Here is a 9,742-nt window from a genome sequence, read left to right on the forward strand (position 1 = left end):
GATTTGATCAAGTGAAATAATAACAATCATGCTAATAATCATAATAAAATGTGCAAGCAAAATCAAATCAGAGTGCAGTTTGCCCTGGCTAGTTTTTCAGTGGCTCTTGTGAGGGAGGGACCTCACATCAGACGTGCACGACACGCCCGCTGCAGACCTCATTTTTATTAAAAAGCCAGTCTCGCCAAACTTTTAGCAGTCTCGCCTGAGTCCACTTTTCACTTTTCACAACATGCTTTTAATTCTCCACGATGCAGGCGGAGTGTTGTCTGTTGCTGACTGGGTTTCATCAAATGCAGTATCATATTTCAATCTTGCATGTGTCTGATCACCCTCCACTGATGTGTACGCTCTCTCTCTCTCTGGCTCCCTCTCTCTCTCTCCCTCTGGAGAGCATTTAAGGTCTCCTCTCTGGGCTTGGAGCAGACACACTGTCTTCTGCTGGAACACACGGAACACTAATTGGTTAGAGAGAAGTTTGGAGACAGCAGAGAGAGGTAGAGAGTCACAGAGACAGAGAGAGAGAGAGGGATGTTGAGAGAGAGAGAGGGAACGTGTGTGTATGTGTTGTGAGAGAGAGAGTGAAAGAGTGTGTGTGCAGCACAGTGAGAGAAATGAAAGCGAGAAAGAGTGAGGGGTGTTTGGAAGACTAAAAGTACTTTAAACCCATAATGGACCTATTTCCAGACAGGCGCCATTTTAACCCCACCCTCCCCCCAGCCATGCCTTTTACTTACACACACACGCACTCTCTCTCTCTCTCTCTCTCTCTCTCTCTCACTCACACACACACACACACACACACACACACACACTTACAAATACAGATTTAGAGTGCCAAGAGCGCCACTCCAGGTTTCCTGCACTCAGAGAAAAGGTTACCCACACAAGTATTGATGTGATAGTTCACCCAGATACTTTGGAACAAATTTATTGACCAATAAATAAATAAATAGATAAATAACTTCATTCAATTTCACTATATTATACATTGTAATAATGTCACGATATGCATTTTCTTTTCTTTTTTTTTTTTGTAGCTGTCAGTCAAAATGTATCATAACATGTCACCTCCATCACATTTTAAATGTTAATGTCTAGACAGGAGTAAAGTTGATGATATTGTAATTGTAACATAATTAGCCCGGTACTTTTTTGAAACAGTATCATAAGACTTGTTATTATTTGGCAAAATCTCAGACTGGTTTCTCTTCATTTAGTAAATTTTTTTCAAACACATAAAATACACAGAAATGGCCCATTTTTTATTTTAGTTAACTCTGTGGAAAGGAAGAACTTCTGAAATTGAAATCTCCCAAGCAGCCATATTGCATATTGCATTGCATAACAGAACAGAAGCTCGTAAAATAAAAACTATCAAAGTGGAACTGGGGTCTAATTGAGAGTGAGAGCGCCCTAAGAGAGATATTCACACACACTCCTTCTTTTTCACACAGAAGTGCATTGACTTTAAGGGACAAATAACTGCAATAGCTATCTAAGCCCTGCAGGAGAAGACTAGCTGGCTGTCTAGACCCACTGGTGCTTTTCCATGTGGCCAATGTGATATTTGGTTGAATAATATCAAAACAAATACATTTCATGACACAAACAATGACGGAACATAAGCAAATGCTGACTTTCAGCAGCCCGTGAGCAGACCGTCTCGCTTTCTTCCAGTCTCTGACACACTGTGTCCTAAAGATGACCTGCATTCTCACTCACATACCAAGAGGAACTTATTTTGACATGGACCAGCCAAATCCTCTGTCCAACAAATTCTAATAAGACGCAGGCTGAACTGGAGACTGTACTGGCATGCATTTGTGTGTGTGTGTGTGTGTGTGTGTGTGTGTGTGTGTCAGATTGGTTGTGTCAACAACAAATAACATGCCTTGCCTTGTCAGTGCCATAAATCCCACAATTACTGCAGCAGGATTCATGATTTTGTTTAAGCTGGATCATATCCTGTAGCCACTCCTGAAACTTCCACTTTTAATTGAAATGCCTCTTCTTCTTCTTCTTCTTCTTCTTCTTCTTCTTCTTCTTTTTCTTCTTCTTCTTCTTCTTTTAATAGTTTTACTTTTTTTTCTTTTCTGTTTGGCTGTGCACTGGATGCCCTGTTCTCCCAAATGCAGTTAATTTTTTAAGTACTTTTTGCATTTCTAACCACTGATCTATAATATCTATCGACAATATTTATTTATTATAGATCAGTGTTTTATTATAGAAGAGCCGAGTTGAGATGCCACTGAATTCTGTAAAAAGTCAATAAAAAGTTGAGTCAGTGGCATCAAAACAGTCATGAAGCATCAGGCTGTTTAACCTGTTTTAGCCCCCGTGCGCTGACAGACGATATCAGACTCTGGCACTTTTTACAGAGTTTTTCTCTGGAAAGCAGCAGGCGGCTCTCTCCCGCTCTGCCTGCCAGAGAAAAGCCGCCTCCTCCGGCCGCTGCTGAGTCACTGGTAAATCTGCTGGGAGGAGACTGTTTTCATCCTGCTCGCTGCACTGGGACAGCGGCGGTGCTCCAGCATTGCCCATATGCTGTTTGTTAAAATGTTAACAGGAGGTGTTCAGAGGAGAAACTTTATTCTCCCCAAATGCTGATCAGGACTTGCATCCATTAGTAGAACCTGCAGTTTGCATTGTTTCGCCGTGTGCTTTGTCAAGGCTTAGGCTGCTATAGTTAGTTTTGCAGGCAGTAGTATCACACTGAAATGACTTCATTAGTTGAGGCGCCTTTTGAAAACTCCAATGATTTTTTAAAGAAAAATACCACCCATCAAAGTGGCTTGCAGGAGTGATGATGTAACCCTACTTTCTCTAACCTTTATCAAGTGGTTTTGGTGCTTAACCCTAACCTTTCCCTAATTGTAACCAAGTGATTTTTATATCTAACCCTAACCTTTCCCTAACCGTAACCAAGTAGTTTTTATGTCTAAACCTAACCATGCAGAGATCCACTGACAGCAAATAGTGCCTCACTGGCTAAAGAAGTAAATGACTTCTTTGCCCGATTCGAGAGAGGACCAGACAACACAATCTTACCCCAGCTGGACTCTGCTGACTGCTCACTGAGCACGTTTACATGCACACCTTATTCCTGTATTAACCGGAATATTCGCAATATTCCGGTTGCGCACGTGTCATGTAAACACGCACCGAACCCGATTAAGGTCATATTCCAGTTGAAGAGAATTCCGAATAAGCCCCCTGGAATATTCCTGTTCCAACTGGAATATTGGGGCATGTAACCACCTTAGTCGGAAAACTCCCCGAACCGGAATATTCAGTCACGACTGCGCATGCTCGACTCGCAAGGAATTCTGTGGCGTCTTTGTTGCTATGGTTACCTGCAAGCGGGGAAAACGGCATGGCGAACAGCAGCAAGAGCCAGGAGACTGCAGTCTGCTTTCAGCTAATGAAAGACTTAAATATCACGGAGTATATCGATGGGAGAAAACATAGAAATAGCGACAGAAGAAGAAAAAGAAGAAGAAGACGAGGAAGAAGACTTCTTCGTCTGTTTTTCCGGCAGACCAGACGCCTATACGCGTACTGCTGCCCCCCGCGGCTGAGTGTCGCATTACGTCAGAGAGTGGAATACGCCGAGACACGGAGGCATGCCAAGTGACATGTAAACGGAATATTCCAGTTGCCGCGGCGCAGTTACCTTAGCCGGAATATTGAGCCGAACCGGAATATGGTGTGCATGTAAACGTACTCACTTACTCTCCAGTCACAAGAGGTTAAGCAAACACTGAGAACTGCTAACGTCAAGAAGGCGGCAGGTCCAGATTGGATCCCGTGCAGGGTGCTCAGGGATTGCTTGCAGAGGTTTTCGTCGACATCTTTAACCTGTCCCTGGCACACACTAGTGTACCAGCCAGCCTGACCAACTTCCACCATCATTCTGGCGCCCAAGCAGAACATCAGCTCCCTAAATGACTGCACACCAGTCACACTCACGCCCATCATAGCAAAGTGCTTTGAAAGACTAGTTCTAGGCCATATGAAATTCGCACTCCCATCCCACTTTAGAGCCACACCAGTATGCATATGCCCCTTTTCCACCAAAAAACACCTGGTGCTAGTTCGGAGCTGGTGCTAGGGCCAGTGCTTAACTGGTGCCAACAAAGAACCGGTTTGCTTTTCCACCGGCCAACAGCCAAGCGGAGCCACGTCATTACGTCATCGTAAAACATGATCACATGGGTGTGGATGTGCGAGACGCTCGCTTGGAATCACAACAACAAACATGGACGACCCACCGTAGCGATGCAAATACTGCTCGTGTGTTTACAAGCCTACATTGCGGTCCAGAGGCGAAAAACGCAATTATTGCCGGCTACCCGTCGTATTCGTGGTCGGAACGAACGGTGAGTATATTTAACTTTACGTTTATAGCGATCGCTGCTCCGTTTGAGTCTGTAAGTTCGCCCACCAATGACGCGATTGGCCGCGTCATCGGTTCTTTCTCTGGCTCCTGTTTAGCCCCTGCTTGAAGTCGGTGCTTGCCTAGCACCAGTTTGGAACCAGTTTGGCACCAGTTTGGCCCCTGCTTGGGCGGCGGAAAACCAAAAAACTGGTGCTAAGTCAGGCACCGGCTCCAAACCAGCCCTGGTGGAAAAGGGGTAATAGAGGGCCAATAGATCCACAGAGGATGCCATAAACGCTGTTCTCCACAGATGCTTTTTGTTGACTACAGCTCTGCCTTCAACACCGTCGTCCCCAGCAGGCACAGTCCCAAAAATGCTGGCTCTTGGTCTCAGCAGCCAACTCTGTCGTTGGATTAAGGATTTCCTCATTGACTGCCCACAGACAGTGAGACTGGGACCCCACATTTGCCCAACCCTGACCCTCAGCACCAGATCACCACAGTGTGCTGAGCCCCTTCATCTACTCCCTCTACATACAGGACTGCATCCCTGGCCACCCCACAAATACAATAATTACATTTGTGGATGACACAACAGTGGCACACACTGACCATGTCAGTGTGTGCACCTCATCTCTAAGTGCCATGTCACTTCAGACGACAAGGGAGGTGGATCTGTTTCGACATATCAACATTGAGCCATTTTGTTTGCCAGAATAGGTTGGAACAAAAAGTTGCAGGGCAGGGGGTCCTCTTCTGTTAGGTTTAAAAACCACTGCTGCATTCTGCAGTGAATTCTAGAGGATTGTTTCTCTCTCTCTCTTTTCTCTTCCTTTTCATCTTTTGCTGTCTTTCCTCTCCTTTTTCCTACCTGTGAACATGTGATGTGCGCATGTGGCTGCTGCCCTGTGGTTGGTCCATCGAGCTCCTTGAGGAAGGCTGGGGCTTGGCAACATGTTGGTCCATTTTTTAATCCTGCCATGCCGACTTATCCTGGCATTAACGTACTACTTTTTTATCATTTCTAGGCTATTTCAGATAAAAGCCTCATGCATTATAATTAGCATGATATGCCACTTTGCAGCAGAGCTAAAGTTCTCACAAAGCGTCTGATCTCTGCTTACCTTGTTGTGTCTGACCTCTTAGTTTGTGTACTCAAAATCTGGATTCCTATATGTATCTAATAAATGATTGTTGACAAGCCGAGAAGAGGGCCACCGTGAAAGTGAAGCACCGAGGACCGTTCCACCAAGATGATAATAATTGTATTGTAGTGGAGTTTGAAGAGTGTCCTGAGATTATGTTTACCTTTGGAAATAGCTTTCTTAGTGGAGAAAATGAATTATTGTTCACAAACAAGGAACCTGTCTTGCTTGTGTTATTGAGAAAGTCAGACTGACCAGATCTCAGGCTGATATCATGGAAACATTGCCTTGTTAGGATGATGCTGCAAATTCAGCAAAAACTCGATGCTTTGTGTGGCAGGTGACCAGTATGCCAGGTTTAAAGAGACAAAAAAATAATGTTGAATATATCTCCTTATGTTAATCATAATACTGCTGCATTTGAAAACTAAGTGTTGAGTATATCCCTTTATGACACTTTCACAATCCACTCATTTGACTGTAAGACAGGTTTGGGTGTTGTCAAGGACTTCAGTACACAATAATGATATTCATACCATGGGTCATGATGCAATACAATATCAAACTATACAGTACACCATAATGCGGTATGTTTTCGGTATACCATATAACTCAAATAACTCCTACTTTCCTCACCTGTTTCTGCAAGTATTTTCTGCAGCGTGAATCGTCTTTTTATGAAGAAAGTCATTTTACACAGCAAAATCCTTCTCCACTGTTAATGTAAAAATTGACCTCTGTGTTTGTGCATCCTCAAATGACAGAGATTACCAATTCAAATTTGATGAGACAACTTTAATTGAACTCACACAGCACTTTGGACAGAACTGCGCGTGTGTGTGTGTGTGTGAGAGAGAGAGAGAGAGAGAGAGAGAGAGAGAGAGAGAGAGAGAGAGAGAGAGAGAGAGAGAGAGAGAGAGAGAGAGAGAGAGAGAGAGAGAGAGAGAGAGAGAGAGAGAGAGAGAGAGAGAGAGAGAGCATGTGTGCAGGTTTGATGTTTTGGTTTTGTTTTTTGTCACAAATAAGCTTTATCCTCTTCAACATGCAGTTTGGATGGACTTTTGTCCAGATGCTCACCTCTCACTAGAGTCAGGCTTCACCATCATTCCAGTCAGGAATGATAATTGCTGCAATGTGTGAATGTGAGTGTGAAGGCATAATGACATGTGAAAATCTGTTCCTTGATTATAAGATGATGTTTTCAGATGTAATTTCCAAAAATTAAAAAAAAGAAAGAAAAAAAGAATGAAAAGAAGAAAAAAAAAACACATTTATTTTCAGGCCAACATAGTACTGTCTGGATAGCATTCTTGTTTCTATCTTCTGTCTGCCAATTGGAAAGAAAAATGTAATTGACTGTCACAAGTTACATTAATAAGGTAATTAAAATATTTACATATTATAGATATTACTAGGGTAACTGTAGCGTAACTGAGTGTATTTCAAACAGTAGATACAATGCCATATAGTTTATGATTTGTTACAGTAAGATACAGCATGATTTGATATGATATAGTGTAGTAATAAATCACTCAAATATGCAGTGATTTTACACAACAGATGTCGTGCATTGTTTACACTGATACATAATCATGTGATACATTATGGATATGAGCTGGGAGAACATACTGAGCGAAACTGATTTTCATATTTTCTGTCTTCTTTGTTGAGTGAATCACATGTAAACAGTGAAGACTCCTGTATGCTGTATGCAGTGAACTGAAACAATTAATAACTAATAACACTGAAATACACAAAACTAACACAAAACTAACACAAAACTAATCCACATGTGTAAATTTGTATATAATATTTTTATATATTTATATAATATAATAATTCTACAATATTTATATAATACATTTTGAATATAATATCTGTCCATAACATAAAGTCATACATACTGAAATTGCTTTTAGTGCTAACTAGTATCCAGCCCTAAAAGCCCTCTGTTACTTGTTCAAAGAAGCAAGCCATTACTTCACAGTTATTCATCCTGATTCTTTTCTTGGCACAAAAGCAAATAACAATCAAATTCCCGCTTGCTGTTTCTGTGCATAGCACTAAACAATTTAATCAACAACTGTAAAGAAGATATTGCATGTGTCATTCCTAATATTACCCTGCAAAGTTAATTCCAGGCCAGCTGAGTGAAACATGAGGTCGTGTGATTGATCAACATGTACGGGAGATCATATTGTAAGTAAGGCACACAAACACATCACTTTTCTCACTTAGATAACACTATAAGACAGCAAGTTATTTTTAATGGTTGGTAATATTCTTGAACACTGCTTGCCAGTCTCTATTATTATTGATCAGCACCACCTACAATTACAGAATCCTCCTATATGTGAAAAAGGAAGCCTTCTAGACTGTCAACAAAAGAGGGCTGGAAGTGTTGATTTCCTTTGCAGCACTGAAATCATTTTCAGAATGGGAAAAAAAAGGAATGCTTGCACTGTAGATTTTTTTTTTTCACCCAGCTCTAACTGATACCATACGAGTTAAGAAAAACAGCAGATGGGCAAGGTTAGAAAATTACTTTTGGTGGGCGAAAGTTTTTTGTTGTTGTCTTAAGCTAATTTAATGGAATGTTATTTAAGCTGGTACAGATGCTGCACATTAATCTCCCTGACATTTGGGCATAATGGCCCCATCTTGCCCGGTTGTCGTCGTCGAGACCAACTTAATAATGACACGGTTAATAATGATGCCCTGTTGGCTCTCTAGTGCAAGCCAAACCAGCTCTGGTTGGCACTGTAATTGAAACTGTGTTAATGAGCAAGCCCTCTTTGGTCATGTAATAGAAACCAGACCAATAATGAGTAAAGAGCCAGGCAAGCAGGCTATAATAATGAGCTACACAATACAATATCCATATTAGATCCCTCGTGCTTCCTTTGCTTTAAATAGTTTTAAAGTACTAAAATGCTGTGCGGTTTTCCTTACAGTCTCAGTTTTTTTTTTAGCTCTACAGATGAACACAGTGCCTCTGTAGTTTTTCCATAGTACAACTACCCAAACTGTACCTACTGTTTGTTCATTCTAGTGGTTTAACATTATCAGTGCTATATTGTGCTTAATCTGGTCCTGATATTACCAGGTAGAGCATGACCATGCTGTACCTATACTGGGCTTATTATAACACCCAACTAGCATATCTTCACCAAACCAAACTGTACAAAACATAAAAGAAAAACATAAAACCAAGGAAAGCCTGTAACTGTTAGGCTGAATATGATGTGGTACATTGTTTTTGTTTTTTTTTTTTAACCACTGGGGGAAAAACAGAATTACTTTATATAAGCAGAGAGCACTGAGGATTCAGCGAGCAGTCATTGTTCATTATTTCAAAAAATGACTGCAGACTGCGTTCATCATTTGGTGGCTGAGTGGCACATTCTGTTATTTAATGGTAAATCAAAAAAGTGGGCAAACTATGACCTTAAGTCATGAGGCAAACAACCAGTAATATAAACAAAAACAAATTATATTTTCAGGAAAGCACTGAATTATTCCTTTCCTAAGAGACTCTATTTTCAGAAAACTTACACTGCTTTGACACTACTTACTATGATGTCTGTTATAAATCACTATCATAAAGTCTTCAAGCTAAAAGATAAACTTTGATTCATTTTCATTATTTTCTGTTTGCTCTTTGCCTGTAAAAGCTAATTTTACTTGGCTGCATAAAAGTACTTGAATACAAATACTAAATTACTTTCTACACTTGTGTGTTTGGCCCTTAGTCGAAACCAGTCTGGCATTATGGATCTTCTAATTTCATATGCAGTGATTATTACAGCAGGGAATGCTGGGAATAGTTTTGATTGGAGCCTGCAGAGTAAATGAATCGTCCTGCAACCACACAGCAGTCTCTGGGCGAGAATGAATTAGACTGATTGAACACCTCAATAAGCGGGAGGAAGTCTTGAATCCACACACACACACATACAGTAACACACAGTAACACACATACACACAAATGTAAAAACACTCCTTCGGTGTCTCGCACACACAAGCACTCTCTCCTGCATACACACAAACACGATCAATTTACACATCAGGCGTTGTATTGATCAGGCTATTTGCTGCTCGGGTCCCTTGCCATGGCCTTTCAATTAAGACTGCAAAGAGAAGGAGAGACAGAGAAAGGAGGGGTAAAAATAGATGAGAGACGCAAACGACAGGAGAAATGACCAGCCCATTTACT

The sequence above is a fragment of the Myripristis murdjan genome, chromosome 1, assembly GCF_902150065.1.
Source record: "Myripristis murdjan chromosome 1, fMyrMur1.1, whole genome shotgun sequence".
NCBI classification, from domain to species: Eukaryota; Metazoa; Chordata; class Actinopteri; order Holocentriformes; family Holocentridae; genus Myripristis; species Myripristis murdjan.